We start from the raw sequence: 21,832 nt of genomic DNA on the forward strand, positions 1-21,832 counted from the left end.
GGCAGCTCCTGACCTGCCCCCTCCCATCTCTAACTCTCCTGAGGGGTCCAGGCCCCTGACTTCAGCCAGTCGTTCACACACACGGAAACAAGCCCGGAGCTCCCACGGAGGGGACCCTAACTCTGAGGCCCCTTGAGCGGGGGCCTGCCGGGATCGTGCAGGGAGGGGCGTGCATAGACGGGAGAGCCTCTTGGACTCCACAGCCCCAGGTCACCCTGTGGGGGTGGTCTCGCCCAGGCTCCCTGCAGACCGCCCCCTCCCGCCCCTCCCAGCTTTGGAACGGAGGGGAAGCGAGGCGGAGGGAAGCGGCTCCCAATTACGCGGGGCTGAAAACGGCACCCACAGACATCCGCAGAAGAGGAGCCTGTTTTGATCAATGATGCATGAGCTGTGTGAGTAAAAAGAAAGAAATAACAAGTTTCCTGCCCGGCGGAGACCCTGCATAATGCAGCGGCCCCCGGGGGAGAGGGCTTGTGCTCAGCACGGGTGTCCTGGGGAAGAGCTCACCCCCCGCACCCCTGCCGAGCACGCACGTGCTGACTGCAGCCCAGTGCGGCAGGTCTCTGCGCCAGTGGCCTCTGCACCTGCTCCGCGCGTGGGCACCAGCCCTGTGCCCCGGCAGGTGGAGACGCCCCTGGGCTCGGGCAGGTTCTACCGGGGAGGACGGCCGGGTCCGGGGCAGGGGGGCACCCGGACACAGGAGGAAGCAAAGGCCCGGAGAGCAGCTGCAGCCCCTCCCCCAGGCTCCAGGCAGAGGGGGACGGGCTGTCGGTGTCCAGCCGGTGTGGACATCTGGAGAGCTGGACGGGTCGTGAAGGACAACCTGGAGTACGGAGACATCAGCCAGGCGGATGGAGGCGCCAACGTGCAGGTGAGGAAGCGAAGTTCGCAGTCCCCGGGGCAGGACCTGCGTCTGACGCCGCCCAGGCCCGCCGAGCGCTGGATCTTCGAGTCTTCACGGCTGCTGTTTGCATGGTCCAGGCCCTTCGGGGACCAGGGAGTGACCCTGATTCCGGGGCAGCTCGAGGTGACACTCGGACATCAGTCAGCCTGTTTCCTCTTTGGAATTGCGTTCGTCCGTATTAGAGATTTATTCTGATTCTGAAGACAGCGTTGGGAAGTGCACAGGGCTGCAGAAGGGGAGTGTGGCCGGTCACTTCTGACGCAGGACCCTCGACAGTGGGTCAGACGCGGGACAGAGTCCACAGCCCTGCCGGCCGGCACAGGACAAAAGTCTCAAGTCACGTCCACCACGATGAGGGTGAGCAGAAAAGGGCAGGGAGGGAAATGTTAACGGGAAAAAAACCCGAACTCTGTAAAACAATTTAAAGAAGTTTATGCTGAGCCGAGTGTCTGTGACCGACAGGCCAGGGTGTGTGTTTCCAAGCGGTTTTAAGAGGATTTGCCTCAGTTTGCAACCCCGCCAGACTGTGTCATTCCTGGAGACAGAGTCATCCCTGGGGCCTGAGCCAACGCCCGAACACTGGCCCGAAAAGGCAGAACGTCTCCAAGCGGGGCCCACAGGTACAGGCGGGGTTAGATAGTCTGTGATGTGCAGCTGGTTAAAGACACGCAGCTGTGACCTAAGGCTGGGACTGTCTTACGTTAAGACGAGGACGTCCGCTGACCAGAGACAGGCCACCGACACAGACTCGGACTCACAGGGTCTGTTGGGCAAACCGAGGACCTGCAGGTGTGGTTTGGGCTTTGGCCTGCGTGGCCTCAGGATGTTGTGCCTTATTGTCACAGAGGAGGACTCCACGAGGGACAGGACAGAGATGGGGCATCCGAACTCCCTTCTCATGGCGGCAACTCAGCTTCAAGGCTTTCCTGGGGTCCTCTTGGCCAAGAGGGGTCCATCTGGTTGGCCGGGGGGCTTAAGATTTTACTTTAGTTCCCGGGAATAAAGGCGAGACCAGCCCGCCAATCACCAGTCTCAAATGTGCCAACGGTGCTTGTTCTAGTGGCTTCTGCAAAAGTTTTACATCAGGAAGAGAAAGAGGCAGCTGTCATCTTCCTCATCCGAGAAAAGGAGAGGGTCTGCCTGTCCCCACGCAGGAATGTGCGTGTGCCAGTGCATACGTGTGCATGTGTGTGCATGTGTGTGTGCATGTGTATGCATGCACATGCATATGTGAGTGCATGTGCATGTGTGTGCATGTGCACATGTATGCATGTGTGCATGTGTGTGTGCGTGCGTGTGCACGTCTGTGTTTAACTCTGGTAGCTGTTTCCGTTGCTTACAAAGAAACCACCTGGGCTCCGAGTTCTTTACCCGGCGCCATCTGTGACGCCCTGCCTCGCACCTGCCACACACCTGCCTCACACCTGCCTCGCACCTGCCTCGCACCTGCCTCGCACCTGCCTTTCCAGGATGAAGCCCAGAGCCCCGCCCCCACCAGGGGCCTCAGGATTGCAAAGTGCGGTCTCAGCCTCCAACGCTCATCTGGGGGCATTTGAGGTCCCAGGCCCAAGTCCCTCCTGTCCCCTTTGCTCCAGAACCTGGCAGGGGTGACTTGGGAAAGAAAAAGCTCCAGACAGAAGAATTTCAAATGTTTCGGGGACTTTATCCATTCCATTGAGGTCATCGCCTCGCTGGTGTGAGACTATTCGCAACGGCCCTTATCACCCTTTTCCTTTCTGAGGTGCCCGCCGTCCTATCTCCTCTGCCTTTTCTGGTTTTGTATATTTGAGTCATCTCTCCTTTTTCGTTAGTGACTCTAGCTAAGATTTTGTCAATTTTGTGTATTTATTTTTTAAAAAGCCAGTTTTAGTTTTGCTGATTTTTTTGTTTTTCAAAAAATATTCTATTTGCTGTATTGCTTTTCTAATCTTTATTATTTTCTTCCTTTGGCTTAGTTTTCTTCCTTTTCTAGTTTCCTTAGACATAAATTTAAATTGTTTATTTGCGATCTTTCCTTTTTTTTTTTTTTAAGAGACATTTCTGTGGTTTTTTTTTAGAAATGGGATTCTGCACTCTCACCAGGCTGGAGCACGCTGGTGCAGTCATAGCTCACTGTAGCCTCAGACTCCTGGTTTGAGGTCCAGTGATCCTCCTGCTTCAGCCTCCTGAGTAGCTGGGACTGCAGGTGCATGCACACCACCATACCTGGCTAATATTTTAACATTTTTTTTTGTGGAGACAGGGTCTCTCTGTGTTGCCCAGGCTCGTTCCAAACCCCTGGCCTCAAGAGATCCTCTTGCCTCGGCCTCCCAAAGTGCTGGGATTACAGGCATGAGCCACCATGCCCGGACCCTTTCTTCTTCTGCAATGCAGATGTTTGTCACTCTAAAATGCATCTGCAATGCAGATATTTCCTCTTAGTACTGTTTTTTGCTGCATTCTGTAAGTTTCAGTATGTTGTGTTTTCAGTATCATTTGTCTTGAGATCTATTTTAAATTCCCTTTTGATTTCCTTTTTGATCCATGGCTGTCCAAGAGGGTGTGCTGTTTAGTTTCTACGTATTTGTGAATTTTCCAGTTTTTCTCCTGTTACCAATTTCTAGTTCCATTCCATTGTGGCTGAAGGAGATAACCGGGAATGACTTCAGTCTTCTTCAATTTTTCAAGACTTGTTTTGTGGCCTAACATGTAATCTATGCTAAAGAATGTTCCAGGTGCACTTGAGAAGAACATTTATCCTTCTGCTGTTGGGTGGAAAGTTCTGTGCAGATCTGTCAGATCCATTTGGTTTATAGTGTTGCTCAAATTGGTGGGTTTTTAAAAAATCAATTTGCTATCTGGATGCCCTATCCATTATTGTAAGTGGGAATTAATTGAAGTCCCCTGCTATTATTGCTCTGTTGTCAATTTTTGCCTTCAGATCTGTCGATATTTGTTCTCTATATTTAGGTGCTCTGATGTCGGACAGATGCATATTTCTGTTGAGTTCACCCTTTTACTATTATATGATGACTGTCTAGAGACAATTTTAGACCTAAAATTTATTTCGTCCGATGCATGTATAGCCACCTCTTCTCTCTTTTGATTGCCATTTGCTTGAAATATCTTTTCTAGCCCTTCGTGTGCAGCCTATGTATGCCTTTAGACTTAAAATGAGTCTTGTAGATAGATATTGCTGGGTCTTGTCTTTTATTCATTCAAACACTCTATGCCTTTTGGTGGGTGCGCTTAATCCATTTACAGGCTCAGTGCTTCCTACACTTTTCTGGGTAACCATAGAAAATATTTTCTTTTTTCTTTTCTTTTTTTTTTTTTTTGAGACAGAGTCTCGCTTTGTTGCCCAGGCTAGAGTGAGTGCCGTGGCGTCAGCCTAGCTCACAGCAACCTCACACTCCTGGGCTCGAGTGATCCTTCTGCCTCAGCCTCCCGGGTAGCTGGGACTACAGGCATGCGCCACCATGCCCGGCTAATTTTTTTTTATATATATATCAGTTGGCCAATTAATTTCTTTCTATTTATAGTAGAGATGGGGTCTCGCTCTTGCTCAGGCTGGTTTTGAACTCCTGACCTTGAGCAATCCGCCCGCCTCGGCCTCCCAAGAGCTAGAAAATATTTTCTGTGTTCCACTGGTTTGCTGCAGCTTCTTCATTGGGCCGTGGAGCTTTCTCAGAACTATTTTTGTCGGTGGGTGGCTGTTTAATTGTTGTCTTTGTGGGAGGACGAGCGTTGGGGTCTCCTAGGCCACCTCTTCCTGGCCCGCCCTCCTGAATCAATCTCTTTAACTTTGCATTCCCCAATGCATCTCACCCAGAACCTCCATTCTCCATGGAAGGCACGCTGGGTTGACTACTGTTTTCATTCACCTGTTTGGCTGTATGTGCACGTGTGTGAACATTTATGCGCATTTAAGGAAGGGGGCAGAAGGTGCAGAGGAAAGGAGAGGGCTGTCCCCTTCAGTGGGGCCTCTCTGCGTCCTGGTCTCACACACAGAGAATTCATCTCTCCTGGTTTCAGCTTGACTCTCCAAGAAGATGGCCACCTTGACCCCATTGATTCCTCTTGAAAAAATTCCAGGACAACTGTCTGGAATCCTTCTGGTGCCTGACTGATGGTTGCTGAATGAATGAAAGGGTAATGACCTTTGGAATTCCATGTGGTGTCTCCTCACCGTCCAGCAATTACTTTGGACTCAATGGAGCCAGGATTTAAAAAGGCCAAGCTCCACACGTGGGACTTCCTGGGAATGTCAGGAGTGCAGAGGAAAGCGCCAGAAAGCTATCTGTGCCCATAACCTGCCAAGGCAGGGAGGGGGCGGGGCTGGGGAGATGGTGACACCTTCCCCTGTCAAACAGCACATGGGGGCCCCTCCTTCCATAGAACAGGTGCAACGAGGAGGCGAGGTGTGCAGCAAGAGCCTCTGGCTGTGACCCAGGATTCACTTCCGACTCACGAGGCCCTAGGGCCCCCATCTCCTTGATCTCACGTCTCCTCCAAGCTTGTGTTTTAACCTCTGCTCGTTGGTCTGCAGCCCCCGTCTGAGTTCACTCCTGACTGGCTTCTCCCTGCAAGAAGGCACCCTTCTGCAGCGCTGGCTCTCCCAGCCGCCTGCTCACTCAGATCTCAGTTTTCCACCGTGTGATCTTCGGTGGTTTCTCACGCACTCTCCCGTGTGCGTGCTCAGGGCCAGCCTCACGTCACAGTGGGCTGGCTCTCTCGGAGCCACTGTGTGTTGGGGAGACCCCCGCTGCCTGGGGCTGCTGTTCACCAACCCCTGTATGTTCCCCCTCCAAGACGCGAAGACCAAGCTGGGTTTCTGCTCCAAGTAGAGCTGCAACTCGACACGGCTTTCTCTGCAGGTTGTCCTCTGTCCCCGAGGTCCAACACAGGAGCCACGTGCCCCTGGCAATTCCTCCCCCAGGGAAGTGGCAAAAACATCCCTGGTTGCCGGTGATGGCCAGTGCTCCGTGGAGGGCACGGCGATCAGCACGGCTGCTCTGTTGGGTTATACCATTAACACCTCACTCCCTGCCTTTTTGCACGAGGAGCTGGGGCCGGTTGGATGTGTGGGGCTGCGAGGAGGAGGACAGCCATCCCCATAGTGGTCACCAGCGAGCTTCCGGGAGCGGAACTGGACACTGAGCTTGGTCTCTGCAGTGAATTCCGGCTGCCGGGAGCTGCCTAAGCCAGCGAGCACTTCCGCCACGGCCCCCACCCCAGCGTCCCCTGTCCCGGGGACTCTGCTCCGGGTTTCCCTCTGCAGGAAAGGACCCGGGTCTCAAGGGGAGGACCAGGGCTGGGAGAGCTCGAAAGGTGCAGAGACACCCCCAGCACCTGAGCTCTTTGTGCATTGCGTGCACACCGCCCACGGCCCAGACACGCCCAGGCCTGGGCCGCAGATACCCCGGGCAGGTGAGCACCTGGGCCTGAGAGCACCTGCCAGGGAGGCGCCGCCCCAGAGGCCGGGCCCAGCTCAGCTGGAGGGCAGGAGGCGCCACAGAGAAGGGGCCGGGACCCCACCAGGGTTCCCAGGGAAGAGATGATGACGGAAGGAGACACGAGGACTCCAGCATGTCCAAGTTCAAGCAGTATTTTAGGCATAAATAGACCCAAAAGGTGAAGAAAAGCAGACCTCTGCCCAGAAGCAGAACCCTACGTACAAGGCCAGAGAAAACGGGTCAGTTTGACGCCGGCTGGGTTCAGGGGGCTGCCGCGGGAGGGGCGTGTCCTGGCACATGGGAAGGAGCCCCCGCTCAGTGACATCCCGGGGACACCTCGCCCAGGTCGGTGGGGTCACAGGTGACCTTATGCCTCGTTTCGGGGGCTTGCTGGAAACCCATTTCTCTCTCAACAGCCTCCTAGGGGTGAGGGGCCCCTGGCGGGGCAGCAGGGCAGGGCTCTCAGCGGGGCCTGTTCCTTCCGGACCTGCCGTCTCCACGCGCACAAACCCCACGTCAGCACGGCGCAGACTGACCCGCCCCCGTCACGCCTCCCCGCCGGACGCACACGCCCCGCACGGCGCCGCCTGCTGCTCTGGTCTTCACACCCGCCCCTCTGCTTACGTCCCGCCCTGAGATGTCCAGGGGACCGTCCCGCTGCTGCCTCTGCCCCGGCAGTTGCCAATCAACCTGGCTTTGCTGCAGAAATGGGTCACTTTGCTGGACACTATGGGGTCCGTTTGCGTCCGTTTGTTATACTTAACAGGCGGACATGGATTGCATTAGTATTAAAGTCCACAGTTTATTAATATTTCCATGGTCTTTAGCTGATGTCCTTTTTCTGTCTCGGGGTCCCACCCAAGATGCCACATGACACTTGGTCGTCACGTAGTCTCCTTAGGCGGGTCTTGGCTGTGACGGTTTCTCAGAGTGTCCTTGTTTCGGACGACCGGGACGGTCTGGGGAGGAGGGTCAGGTGTGCGGTAGGGGGTCTCTCGGTCGCGATCTGTCTGTTTCTCTCGTGACCAGGCTGGGGTCACGGGTCACGGGGACGAAGGCCACAGAGAGCCGTCCCGCCACGCCCCGTCAAAGGCACATATGGTCAGCCTGACGCGGCGCTGTCCTGTCCGCCTTGGAAGGTGTGTCCATCCGGCTTCTCCATGAGGACGGGGCGTCTCTTCCTCTGCCCCGTTCACACCCTGCTCGAGGGCCGCCAGGCGCAGCCCACTCTCGGGGTGTGGGGAGTCGTGCTCCCCGCTCGACTGCGGGGATCCTCCGCATTCTTTTTATTTCTTCTGCACGGGAACCTTGTTCCTCCACCTCCAATTTATTTATTGATTCATTACGTCGGGCACTCGTGAATGTTAGTGTGTGCTCACGGATATTAATTTACACTTAGGGCTGCAATCTAACACGGCATTATTTATTCTCTGCCTCTGTCTGTTCAGCCCTGGCCGTTGGGGATGGTTCAGCCACTCCCGTGCCCGTGGAAACGCCGCTGCTCCCTCGTTCTGGGCGCCCCAGCCCTCGGACGCCGCAGACCTGCTGCCATCACCCACTGCACCTGTCCCCACCGCCCACTGCACCTGTCCTCATCACCTACTCAACCTGTCTCCACCGCCCACTGCCCCTGTCCCCACCGCCCACTCAGCCTGTCCCCACCACCCACTCAGCCTGTCCCCACTGCCCACTGCACCTGTCCCCACCACCCACTGCACCTGTCCCCACTGCCCACTGCACCTGTCCCCACCGCCCACTGCAACTGTCCCCACCACCCACTGCACCTGTCCCCACTGCCCACTGCACCTGTCCCCACTGCCCACTGCACCTGTCCCCACCACCCACTGCACCTGTCCCCACTGCCCACTGCACCTGTCCCCACCGCCCACTGCACCTGTCCCCACTGCCCACTGCACCTGTCCCCACCACCCACTGCACCTGTCCCCACTGCCCACTGCACCTGTCCCCACCGCCCACTGCAACTGTCCCCACCACCCACTGCACCTGTCCCCACCGCCCACTCAGCCTGTCTCCACTGCCCACTGCCCCTGTCCCCACCGCCCACTGCAACTGTCCCCACCACCCACTCAACCTGTCCCCACCGCCCACTGCACCTGTCCCCACCACCCACTGCAACTGTCCCCACCGCCCACTGCACCTGTCCCCACTGCCCACTCCACCTGTCCCCACCACCGACTCAGCCTGTCCCCACCACCCACTGCGCCTGTCCCCACTGCCCACTCAGCCTGTCCCCACCACCCACTCAGCCTGTCCCTATCCCCCACTGCCCCTGTCCCCACCACCCACTGCACCTGTCCCCACTGCCCACTGCACCTGTCCCCACCACCCACTCAGCCTGTCCCCACTGCCCACTGCCCCTGTCCCAACCGCCCACTGCACCTGTCCCCACTGCCCACTGCACCTGTCCCCACCACCCACTCAGCCTGTCCCCACCGCCCACTGCCCCTGTCCCAACCGCCCACTGCACCTGTCCCCACCGCCCACTCAGCCTGTCCCCACCACCCACTCAGCCTGTCCCCACCACCCACTGCGCCTGGTCCCACCTGCTCGGGCAGCGAGGAGGAGGAGGAGGAGGCCGGCGCCCGCGCAGAGGGCTCCCAGGTGAGGTCTGTGCCCTCCCAGGCCCCCCACGCCCGCCGTCTCGGTCTGTTGCACCCGCCCGCGCTCTGCACCTGCCTCCCCTCCCTCAGGCGGCTGTTGTCTTGGCCGTAATTACCCCCTCGCCCTCCGCCTGCTCATTCCAAGACCTGTTTCCTCGTATTTCCCAAAGGCCCCCTTGAAATCAGCTCCCTCCGCTCTCCAACCCAGCGGAGGCAGGGAGAGAACGCGTGTGTCTCCTCCCCGATCGGATTGCTGCCTCTGCAGACGCTGTCCCCGCGCGTCTCGTCCCCACGCCCAGGCGGATTCCGTCCGGGCGGGAGCTGTGAGGGGTGGGGGTCGCACGGCCTGCGGGGCCCCCGCCTGGTCAGCCGAGCTCCCGGGCCGGGCCTGCCAGCCCCCCAGGGCGGAGAGGGAGGAGGAGGAGAGCCTGATTTGAACGAGGGGATGAGGAGACCTGCACAAGAGGACACGGACACCTGTACCGTGCGCTGGTGGGCACAGGGTGGACGCGCCCGGACGCCCCCACGGCCCCCCAGTGTCCACGTCCCCGCCCGAGGGGACACCTTTGACACAGGTGACAACCCATACAGACACCAAAGTGGCCGTCACCCGAAGTCCACGTTTCACGCGGCGCTGTGCGTTCGTTCCGTGGGTTCGGACGCTTGTGCAACGACACGGATCCCCCGTCCTAGAGTCACACGGAGCAGCGGCCCTGCCCTGGCCCCAGCCCGCCCCGCCTGTGCCTCCCGCCGTCCCCAGCCCCGTTTTGCTGCCTCCGCAGCTCTTCCTCTCCCAGAACGCCACCGGGCTGGGATCACACGGGATGCAGCCTTCTCTGACACGCGTCTGTCTCGGAGTAGCGTGCGTCTGCAGTCCCCCGTGCCCTCCCGCGGCCTGAGAGCCCCTTTCTGTTTGGCGCTGAGCCGTATTCCGTTGTCTGGCGCGTGGCGGTTTGTCCGTCCGCTCGCCTGCAGGGGGACGGCGTCTCAGGGGCCTCCGAGCTCTGGCGACTGCGAGTGCAGCTGCTGTTGCCGCCCAGGCGCGGGTTTCCGAGTGGCCGCTGACGTCCGTTCCTTCCGGCTCGCACCCAGCGGCGCGATTGCTGGGGCTTGCGATTGCTGGGGCTGGTTTTGTGAGCCGGCTGCCCCCGGGGCTGTGCCGCTTTCTCCTGCCCGCCAGCAGCGAGAGTCTCTGTTGCTGCTCACCCGCGCCAGCGTCTGGTGTTGCCAGCTTTTCGGGTTCCGGCCGTTCCAGTAGGCGCGTGGCGGTGCCTCCCGTTGTTCTACTGTGCAGGTCCACGGGCTCGCAGGTTCTGCTGTTTCTCCAGCCCTGGAGTGTGTTCGCACACGGGCTTTTCTACACGCAGGGATGGCCCTGTGATTATTTGCAGACCGGGGAGTTTTCTATTATAATCATGGCTCGATTTATTTTTTTTTTTCTAGAGACACAGACTCTCTACAGCCGACGAGCGTCTGCTCTGGCTCCCGGAAGCGCGGCTCTCCGAGAACCTGTGTTCTCGCTGCTCCCGGGGCCCAGGAAAGGCGTGTTCCCCGTCGATTTGCAGCTGCTGTGACCGGTCCTGGTCCTGGTCCCGGTGCTGGTCCTGGTCCCAGTCCCGGTGCTGGTCCTGGTGCTGGTCCCGGTCCCGGTGCTGGTCCTGGTGCTGGTCCCCGTCCCGGTCCCGGTGCTGGTCCTGGTGCTGGTCCCGGTCCCGGTGCTGGTGCTGGTCCTGGGAGTTGTTTACTCTCATGCAAAGGTGAGACCTTCAGACTGAGGGGAGGTAAAGCAAGTCTGGGGGAGGCAGTGGAGGGCCGGCTGTCCAGCTCTGCCTAGCACAGTGCAATCCCCGCAGCCCTGCACCCCTTCCCCCCGCAGCCCTGCACCCCTCTTTTCGCAGTACTGCACCCCTCTCCCCGCAGCCCTGCAACTCTCTCCCTGCAGCCCTGAACCCCCTTCACAGCCCTGCACCCCTCTCCCTGCAGCCCTATACCTCTCTTCCCACAGTCCTGCACCCCTCTCCCTGCAGCCCTGCACCCCTCTCCCTGTAGCCCTATACCTCTCTTCCTGCAGCCCTGCACCCCCCTTCCTGCAGCTCTGTACCCCCTTCACAGCCCTGCACCCGTCTCCCTGCAGCCCTGCAACTCTCTCCCCGCAGCCCTGCATCCCCTTCACAGCCCTGCACCGCTCTCCCTGCAGCCCTGCACCCCTCTCCCTGCAGCACTGCACCCCTCTCCCCACAACCCTGCAACTTTCTCCCCACAGCCCTGCATCCCCTTCACAGCCCTGCACCCCTCTCCCTGCAGCCCTATACCTCTCTTCCCGCAGCCCTGCACCCCTCTCCCTGCAGCCTTGCACCCCTCTTCCTACAGCCCTGCACCCCCTTCACAGCCCTGCACCCCCTTCATAGCCCTGTGCCCCTAACCCTGCAGCCCTGCACCCCTCCCTGCAGCCCTGAACCCCCCTCAGCAGCCCTGCACCCCTCTCCTGGCAGCCCTGCACCCCTCCCGCCGCTCTGGCTGAGTCTCTGTGCCTGGGAGCTCTTGGAGGGCAGGGCCTGGCCGCTCACCCTCCCCTCCCCACACCCCCAGCTCAGCGTAGCAGACTGGCGAGTGTCTGCTCAGTAAAACCAGCCCGGGAGAAATTCCACCCCTGGTCTCTGCGGAGCCCCCGTCCCTCTCTGAGGCCGGGACTCTGGCAGTCTGAGTTATCTGGTCAGCTCAAGCCATTAGGGAGCTGGGATTGGAGCTCCGTGCTGATGAGGACACGGCCCACTCACGGCCAGACGGGCCTGACGCGAGTGCTCCCGGCCGAGGTCATGCGGAGGAGTGGGCGGGGGTGGGGGGAGCCCTGTGTCCTCCCAGAGAGCCTGGCCCCGGGGAACGCCCTGGGTGGGGGCGGACGGGCAGAGGGACAGCGAAGGGCTCGAGGACTCGAGCCCCTGGTTCAAGGACGAGAGCAGCTGAAACCGGCACACGCTTAGAAAGGAAAGGGAGGACGGAAACTAGTCAGACTCTAAATGAGAAACTCGCCGCCTGGCCTCGTTAGCTGTGACCGCGGAGCCTCGCGCCAACGCGCCCGGGCGGGTCCGCAGCAGCTGGGGCCGCAGCCCCGACGAGTTCATCACCCTGGTGATCGCCGGTCCTCGCAGGAGCAGAAGCAGCGGGAGACTTGCACACGAACGAGATTTAGTCAGCGTAGGTGATCGCGAGGGCTGACAAGTCCAAAACCCCCCGGGAGGCTGGGACTCGGGCAGGAGTTGAGGCTGCAGCTCGGGGACAGAACTTCTGCTTCTCCGGGAACCTCAGCTTTTGCTCTGAGGACCTTGGACTGGTGGGACGAGGCCTTCATGGACAGAGGTCGCTGGAGGTGACTCCCGCATCTGCCAAATGCACTCACACGGGTACAGGGACTTCTGTGTGATTCGTCACTGGCTACCGTGGCATGCAAAACTGACCATTGCACCCAGCTGACAGGGGAGGGCAATGAGGCCCGGAGGGGCGAGAGTGGATTTCCTACAATTACACAGCCAGGGCTGAATGTTGGTGAAAGAGCAGAATGAGCTATACCGTGCAGTAGTAACCAAAAGATCTGAGGTGGCTGTATTGGTATCAAATACAACAGACTTCAAGGAAAAGTTTGTTTCTAGACACAAAGAAGTACGTTTTATAAGGCTTAACGGGTGAATCCATCAAGAAGATAAAGCAGTTATCAACATATACGTACCTAAAAAGAGAGCAAGGCCGACAAAACTGCAGGGAGTAATAGACAACGCAACAATAATAGCTGCAGACTAAGCTGAACATACAATGAGATAGGAACCTAAACGACACCATCAGCCAGCTAGACCCAGCAGACATCCAGGGACATTCCACCCACTAGCAGCAGAATACACGTATGTACATTCTTCTCAAGTGCACACGGAACATTCTCCGGGACAGACCCTATGCTAGGCTGCAAAACAAGCCTCAGTAAATAGAAAAGGCTAAAATCATACAAAGGACACTCTGCAAGCACAGTGGAATAAAATTATACACCAGTAGTATAAGGGAATCTGGGAAATTCATGAATATATGGAAATTAAGCAACAACACTCTTAAATAACCAAAGGTTTGAGGAAGAAATCACAAATGAAGTATGAAACTATTTTGAGATGAGTAAAAGCAAAAACTCAACAAACGGACATCTCACTCATTAAGCATGTATATACCCGCCTCCCTCCCCTCCCACCCGCCTAACAGCCAATTAATGTAGTTCCTATGTGTCCACTTAGGTGCTGCTCAGTCAATACCAGTTTGCTGGTGAGTCCATGTGGTGCTTGTTTTTCCATTCTTGGGAGACTTCACTTGGTGGAATGGGTTCCGGCTCTATCCAGGTTAATACAGGAGGTGCTAGATCACCGTTGTTTCTTAGAGCAGAGTAGTACTCCATTTTTGATGTCTCCACATGTACGCAAGATCACATCTGTGCATGTGAAAATGAAACCTTCTCAAAATTAGTCATTTTAGCATTTCTGGCAAATAAGTGTCCTGGTTTGGAAACATGCTGGCATTGCAGAGGACACTCGAAGGCACTTTTAGTGGGAAACAGTCCACCCTGTGTGGAGGGGCACCCACGGGAAACCAGGATGCGCTCAGCACTCTGCATCCTGCACAGTTCCCCCGTCTCTGTCTCGTGCAAATCCTTCACGGCTCCACGTGCCCTGCTGACCACGTGCCCTGCTGACCACATGCCCTGCTGACCACGTGCCCTGCTGACCACATGCCCTGCTGACCACGTGTCCTGCTGACCACGTGCCCTGCTGACCACGTGCCCTGCTGACCACGTCCTCTGCTGACCACGTGCCCTGCTGACCACGTCCCCTGCTGACCACGGGCCCTGCTGACCACGTCCTCTGCTGACCACACACCCTGCTGACCATGTCCCCTGCTGACCACGTCCCCTGCTGACCACGGGCCCTGCTGACCACGTCCCCTGCTGACCATGTCCCTCCCTGTTGACCACGCGCCCTGCTGACCACATCCTCTGCTGACCGCGCCCCCCTGCTGACCACGTTCCCTGCTGACCACGGGCCCTGCTGACCACGTCCCCTGCTGACCATGTCCCCCCCTGCTGACCACGTGCCCTGCTGACCACGTCCTCTGCTGACCATGTCCCCCTGCTGACCACGTGCCCTGCTGACCACATGCCCTGCTGACCACGCCCCCTGCTGACCACGCCCCCTGCTGACCACGTGCCCTGCTGACCACAGGCTCTGCTGACCATGTCCCCTGCTGACCACGTCCCCTGCTGACCATGTCCCCCCTGCTGACAACGTGCCCTGCTGACCACTTGCCCTGCTGACCACGCACCCTGCTGACCATGTCCCCTGCTGACCACGGGCCCTGCTGACCACATCCCCTGCTGACCATGGGACCTGCTGACCACGTCCCCTGCTGCCCACATCCCCTGCTGATCACGTGCCGTGCTGACCACGTCCCCTGCTGACCACGCACCCTGCTGACCACGCGCCCTGCTGACCACGTCCCCTGCTGACCACGCACTCTGCTGACCACGTCCCCTGCTGATCACGTCCCCTGCTGACCACATCCCCTGCTGACCACGCACCCTGCTGACCACATCCTCTGCTGACCACATGCCCTGCTGACCACGTCCCCTGCTGACCACGTCCCCTGCTGACCACGTCCCCTGCTGACCACATCCTCTGCTGACCACATGCCCTGCTGACCACGTCCCCTGCTGACCACGTCCCCTGCTGACCACATCCCCTGCTGACCACATCCTCTGCTGACCACATGCCCTGCTGACCACGTCCCCTGCTGACCACATGCCCTGCTGACCACGTCCCCTGCTGACGACGTCCCCTGCTGACCACGCGCCCTGCTGACCACGTCCCCTGCTGACCACATCCCCTGCTGACCACGTCCCCTGCTGACCACATCTTCTGCTGACCACATGCCCTGCTGACCACGTCCCCTGCTGACCATGTCCCTTGCTGACCACGTCCCCTGCTGACCATGTCCCTTGCTGACCATGTCCCCTGCTGACCACATCCCCTGCTGACCACATCCTCTGCTGACCACATGCCCTGCTGACCACGTCCCCTGCTGACCATGTCCCCTGCTGACCACGTCCCCTGCTGACCACGTTCCCCTGCTGACCACATCCTCTGCTGACCACATGCCCTGCTGACCACATCCCCTGCTGACCACGTCCCCTGGTGACCACATCTTCTGCTGACCACATGCCCTGCTGACCACGTCCCCTGCTGACCACGCGCCCTGCTGACCACGTCCCCTGCTGACCACATCTCCTGCTGACCACGTCCCCTGCTGACATCTTCTGCTGACCACATGCCCTGCTGACCACGTCCCCTGCTGACCACGTCCCCTGCTGACCACGTCCCCTGCTGACCACGCGCCCTGCTGACCACGTCCCCTGCTGACCACATCCCCTGCTGACCACGTCCCCTGCTGACCACATCCCCTGCTGACCACATGCCCTGCTGACCACGTCCCCTGCTGACCACATCCCCTGCTGACCACGTCCCCTGCTGACCTCGTCCCCTGCTGACCACGTGCTGCTCGTCACCTTTGTCGCCCTGTGCGGTATCAGCGGGGCTGTGAGCACATTTTGTAATTTGAGATTAAAGCCAGGGAGCATGGTTATAAAAATATCTGCCGCCTGACTCATTCATCTTGGTAGGAGACGGAGAACACAGGCTCCCGCCCACCCCACCCCCAACTCCTAATGAAGGCTTCAAGACCACGGATCATAAATCTGATTTCCAAGGCTTGACAGCAGCAATTAAGCCCTGGCCACTCGGCCTGCAGACGATCCCGGGACAGACACCCGCGCCGCACAGGGACCCCGTGCATATGACAGATGCCTGCTCACCCCCTCCCCACCGCCCCCGGCCGCGGGAACCGTGTCTCTGGCCCACCCCGCACAGCTCGGGGGCAGGAGGGGGCCACAGCTCCTGCCCCGGGCCCCTGTGTGCCCAGCGCGGGCGGGCGGCAGCCAAGGACACTTGTTAATGAGCTGCCTCACCTCCTCACTCCTGGTTTCTCAGGGAGCCCGGGCAGAGCCCTTCACGTAGGGCTTGAAAAGATTACCTTGTTTTCCCGCTGAACTCGCGTGAGGCCCGCAATTATGGGGCTGTTTTTCTGCAAAGTTTTTAGGGATTCGAAAACCCTCCCACTGAAATGAATCGCTCTGTTTCCTATTCTCAGGGTGGATACTTAATAAACGGAGCCATTTAGAAGCTATTTAAAATGCTGTCGGTGGGGGAGAGCCGTGGACATCAGATCCAGGACGCGGTGTGGCCCACCGGCCTGCCCAAGGGGTGTCCAGCCAGCGGCCACTGCGCGGCCATAAAGAAATGGACGCGGGCTTCTAGGGCGAGGGGCTCCTGGGAGCAGGGAGAAGGATTTCCAGTTCTGCACGGGAGGCGGGGCCCTCCCAGCCCCCTGCACCTCCCATGGGTCACAGTGCTCCCCTCTTAGCTCCTCTCTGTCCCCCACGGAAGGCGGCAGGGCCACCATCCCCGGTAGACACGGGACGGCCATCCTGGCACACGGCACACGTCTGAGCTCACACCTTAGACACGCTATTATGTGTCTAAGCCTCTTTCTATCAATTTCTGGCTTACTTTTGTATTGCAATCATTCATGCGTTTGTTTGTTTGTGTTTCCCCTGAACTTGAGACATTTTCCAGAAACTGTCAGCAGGGCACGTGGTCAGCAGGGCACGTGGAGCCGTGAAGGGTGTGCATGAGACACAGACGGGGGAACTGTGCAGGATGCAGAGTGCTGAGCGCATCCCGGTTTCCCGTGGGTGCCCCTCCACGCAGGGTGGACTGTTTCCCACTAAAAGTGCCTTAGAGTGTCCTCTGCAATGCCAGCATGTTTCCAAACCAGGACACTTATTTGCCAGAGGAGAATATGCAGACGTTGAGTCAAGCTGCAGGAGCTGTGAGTAGACAGAGGGAAATTCTAAGGGGCTCTGAGTTTCCAAAAGCAAACCAAAGAGGGAGACAGACAGACAGACAGACAGACAACCCTCCCCTGGAGTATCCTGAGAGCCAACGTGCCCGCCGTTTGGGGGACGCTGCTTCGCCGTCACTGACGCCTGCTGTATACGTGCCCTGCACCTCTCCAGAGAGCCGGCACTGCTCAGCCGGCCCTGCTGCAGGTGCAGAGAAGGGTCCTCCTCCCCTACCTGTGGGGGAAGCCCGAGGGGGTCCCGGGCCCAACACGGAGCAATCATCTGGGAGCCTAGACTTTGCTACCTTGAGAGGGAGTCCCGGACGGTCGGCCCCATCCAGGAATGCTGTTACCGGCGGGAGCGGACTCAGGAGGCGGTCTCTCTGTTCCCAGGGCGGGTCTTGGGGAATCCAGAGAGGAGGGGCCACGGAGCCACGTGGTAAGGTTTTGGTGGCACAGGAGCAGTGACATTTTGTTCTAATAGTTTAACAACTTCTAAATATTATAAGGAATATAACTAGACCATCAAACCTGCACTTTCACAGCGATAAAAGGTTTCCTTTGAAATAAAAGTATCTAAGAAAAATACATGAGTACATTTGAAAGGGGAAATAAAAGTAAGTTGAAGGCATGAAGGCAGGACAAAACCGGCGCGGACGGCGTGTCTCTGCGGAGAGCCGGCTGGGCGGGTGTCCCTGGGAACTGATGGAATTGACCTTCTACCCGGGGTTGCCAGACACAGTCCAATTACATAGTGAAGGATTCACACCAAAAAGCCTGTTTTTGTTTTAGAGCGATTGAGCTCAGACCTTCCAGTTCTGATGGCAATTAGGAAGCAGATTTCCGAGATGGTCCCGGTTGGTGACAATAAACTCGGGCTGTCAGCCCACAGGGCGATGCCGTCCTCGTTCTAGTCACCGCACCAGCCGCTTCCGGACCGCAGGACCCCTTCCCAGCGATGCGGTGACAGGGACTGCCAGCTCGGCGCCAGACCACGGCATTTGCTGGGAACAAGGAGCATGTATCTGCACGCTGTCTACCGCAGCCAGAGCATTGCATAGACGCCGACTGATTTTGAGCCGATTTCTTTTTCCCCAGCGATGTTAACTGCAACCTATTTGGCGTCCGAGCATCCTGTAATTTGCAACGTCATTCATACATTCAAACAGTCACAGTGACACGACCAGCAGCACTTAAGTGGTTATTAGGAATAATCCCACAATTACTGTGCACACTGGAAGGCAGCTCTATTCGGTTAACCCGAACAAGAATGAAAGTTTCACGTTTCTACGGATGTTCCCAGTTTACGTCGAGACTTTGCTCCGGGCGACCCGGTGGCGTTGGCACAGCGGCACAGCTAGCGTGTGGGTCGGCCCCAGTGCGGTCGCAGATCGGGCAAGTGCGGAACCCCAGTGTCCTCGCCGTCCTGGGGGGTGTGGGGCGGGGTTAGGCGCCTGCAGTGTTTGACAACATAGAGAGTCTTGGCGCTCAATCGCTTCCGAACACTGGCTTCCTGCACGGGCATTTCTGACGTATGGGTGCATCAGACGTTTGGAAGATGTGTTAACAGTTGCTTTTCAGCAAATATCCAAGCCCTCTTCCTCCTCTTCCTCCTTCATGTGGGTTACATGTCCCCGTCCCTGCAAACTTGGGCTCGGTCCTCCGTCTGCGGTGGCTGCTTGAGTGTTGGAGCCACAGCCCACGAGTGTTCACGTGGCCCGGCGTGGCTCAGAGACACGTGCCGTGATCTCCTGGGGCTGCCGCCAGCCCTCACGCGGCGTCACGCCTGTGTCTGGCCTCAGGCGTGCACCTGAGCTGCCCGGGGAAGCCCAGCCGGGATTCTCGAAACCGCAGACACCTGTAGACTCGGGGTGGCGAGACGAACGCGGCTATCAGAAAACTGGCTTGCGTGTGGGGGTAGTCTGTTACCCGGCGTCGCTGCGGCCACACCCAGCTGGTATAGCGCGCCGTGGCCCCGTCAGACTGTGACGGGAACGTGGAAGTATGGAGGGTTAAACGGTTTGCCCAAGACCCGATATTTGTTGCATTGAAAATAAGTATTACGTGGATCAACTTTATGGAGCTGAGGGGTCATAGCCCTGCCCTGGGGAGGGGACGGTGCCTGAGACACAGCTCGGGGTCGCAGGGGGGTCTATTCTGAGTGGGTCGGCAGCCTGGAAGGGCCGATCCTCCGTCCCTGGGCTGCCCGGTGCGGGGTGGAGGGTGTCAGGACCAGCAGGGAGGTCCTTCCTGCCCCCCTCCTGGTGAGCGATGGACAGCGACACCCACTGCTCTTCTTGCATCCCCTTTTAAACTCGGTGACGGCCTGGCTTTCAGCGAAGTGGCTAGCACGCTCAAACGGTGCTGCCTAGACTTACATTTTTTTTTTTTTTTCCGGAAGGATATTTGAAAATAAGCGATGAAAGCCTCAGGAAATTTCATAATATTATCAGCTTTCCTTATATGATGCCCCAGAAATTTTATCCTGGGGAAATATTGATGGATCTGCTAATGGATCATGCAGAGATGCAGCTATAAGAATGTTCACTGCAGTGTTGTTTATAACGATGAAATTTAGACGCAACCTAAGTGCTATATTTGACTCATTCATAAACCCCACGTTCATAAAACGGAATATTGCGCCTCTATAAAAAATGGTGCTGGGGACAGGAGTCTCATAAAATGGAAAGTGGGCGGGCTCGTGAAGATGGAGAGCAATTTACAAAACAATATATAATAAATACTGCTAATGAGGAAGGGAACTTTCTGCTTGAAATTACAGCACTGTTTTTCATCGCTGAGGGAGAGGACAGAGAAAGCAGACGACAGAGTCGGGCTGCAGGCAGGAGGACGGCGACCACGCCGTCTGGCCCACGCACGGCTCTGGCGCAGTCCCGGGTGGGCAGAGACCGCCGGCGTCCTTGGCTTTCGTGCCGCCTCAGCCAGGGAAAGCCGGGCGCCCCGACCAGCCCAGGGACAACAGGGGGCCGGCTGCCTCCAAGGCCCCGGGCAGAGCCGCGTGGAGCCCCCGGTCTCCTCCATGAACCTGCGTCCCTCCCGTACGCCTCGCGAGCACAGCGCAGTGGGAGTGCTCCCTGCAGGCTCAGTGGAGGACTCCCTGCAGGCTCAGTGGAGGACTCCCTGCAGTCTCAGTGGGTGGAGGACTCCCTGCAGGCTCAGTGGAGGACTCCCTGCAGTCACAGTGGAGGACTCCCTGCAGTCTCAGTGGAGGACTCCCTGCAGGCTCAGTGGAGGACTCCCTGCAGGCTCAGTGGAGGACTCCCTGCAGTCACAGTGGAGGACTCCCTGCAGTCTCAGTGGAGGACTCCCTGCAGTCTCAGTGGAGGACTCCCTGCAGGCTCAGTGGAGGACTCCCTGCAGGCTCAGTGGAGGACTCCCTGCAGTCACAGTGGAGGACTCCCTGCAGTCTCAGTGGGTGGAGGACTCCCTGCAGTCTCAGTGGAGGACTCCCTGCAGTCACAGTGGAGGACTCCCTGCAGTCTCAGTGGAGGACTCCCTGCAGGCTCAGTGGAGGACTCCCTGCAGTCTCAGTGGAGGACTCCCTGCAGTCACAGTGGAGGACTCCCTGCAGTCTCAGTGGAGGACTCCCTGCAGTCACAGTGGAGGACTCCCTGCAGTCACAGTGGAGGACTCCCTGCAGTCTCAGTGGAGGACTCCCTGCAGTCACAGTGGAGGACTCCCTGCAGTCACAGTGGAGGACTCCCTGCAGTAACAGTGGAGGACTCCCTGCAGTCTCAGTGGAGGACTCCCTGCAGTCTCAGTGGGTGGAGGACTCCCTGCAGTCACAGTGGAATACTCCCTGCAGTCTCAGTGGAGGACTCCCTGCAGTCTCAGTGGGTGGAGGACTCCCTGCAGTCTCAGTGGAGGACTCCCTGCAGTCTCAGTGGGTGGAGGACTCCCTGCAGTCACAGTGGAGGACTCCCTGCAGTCTCAGTGGAGGACTCCCTGCAGTCACAGTGGAGGACTCGCTGCAGTCTCAGTGGAGGACTCCCTGCAGTCACAATGGAGGATTCCCTGCAGTCCCAGTGGAGGACTTCCTGCAGTCTCAGTGGAGGACTCCCTGCAGTCTCAGTGGAGGACTCCCTGCAGTCCCAGTGGAGGACTCCCTGCAGTCTCAGTGGAGGACTCCCTGCAGTCACAATGGAGGACTCTCTGCAGTCACAATGGAGGACTCCCTGCAGTCACAGTGGGTGGAGGACTCCCTGCAGTCTCAGTGGAGGATTCCCTGCAGTCACAATGGAGGACTCCCTGCAGTCTCAGTGGAGGACTCCCTGCAGTCTCAGTGGGTGGAGGACTCCCTGCAGTCACAGTGGAGGACTCCCTGCAGTCTCAGTGGAGGACTCCCTGCAGTCTCAGTGGGTGGAGGACTCCCTGCAGTTTCAGTGGAGGACTCCCTGCAGAGTCACAGTGGAGGACTCCCTGCAGAGTCACAGTGGAGGACTCCCTGCAGAGTCACAGTGGAGGACTCCCTGCAGAGTCACAGTGGGGGACTCCCTGCAGAGTCACAGTGGAGGACTCCCTGCAGTCTCAGTGGAGGACTCCCTGCAGTCTCAGTGGGTGGAGGACTCCCTGCAGAGTCACAGTGGAGGACTCCCTGCAGAGTCACAGTGGAGGACTCCCTGCAGTCACAGTGGAGGACTCCCTGCAGTCACAGTGGGTGGAGGACTCCCTGCAGTCTCAGTGGAGGACTCCCTGCAGTCTCAGTGGGTGGAGGACTCTCTGCAGTCTCAGTGGGTGGAGGACTCCCTGCAGTCTCAGTGGAGGACTCCCTGCAGAGTCACAGTGGAGGACTCCCTGCAGTCACAATGGAGGACTCCATGCAGAGTCACTGTGGAGGACTCGCTGCAGTCACAGTGGAGGACTCCCTG

The sequence above is a fragment of the Microcebus murinus genome, chromosome 10, assembly GCF_040939455.1.
Source record: "Microcebus murinus isolate Inina chromosome 10, M.murinus_Inina_mat1.0, whole genome shotgun sequence".
Taxonomy (NCBI): domain Eukaryota; kingdom Metazoa; phylum Chordata; class Mammalia; order Primates; family Cheirogaleidae; genus Microcebus; species Microcebus murinus.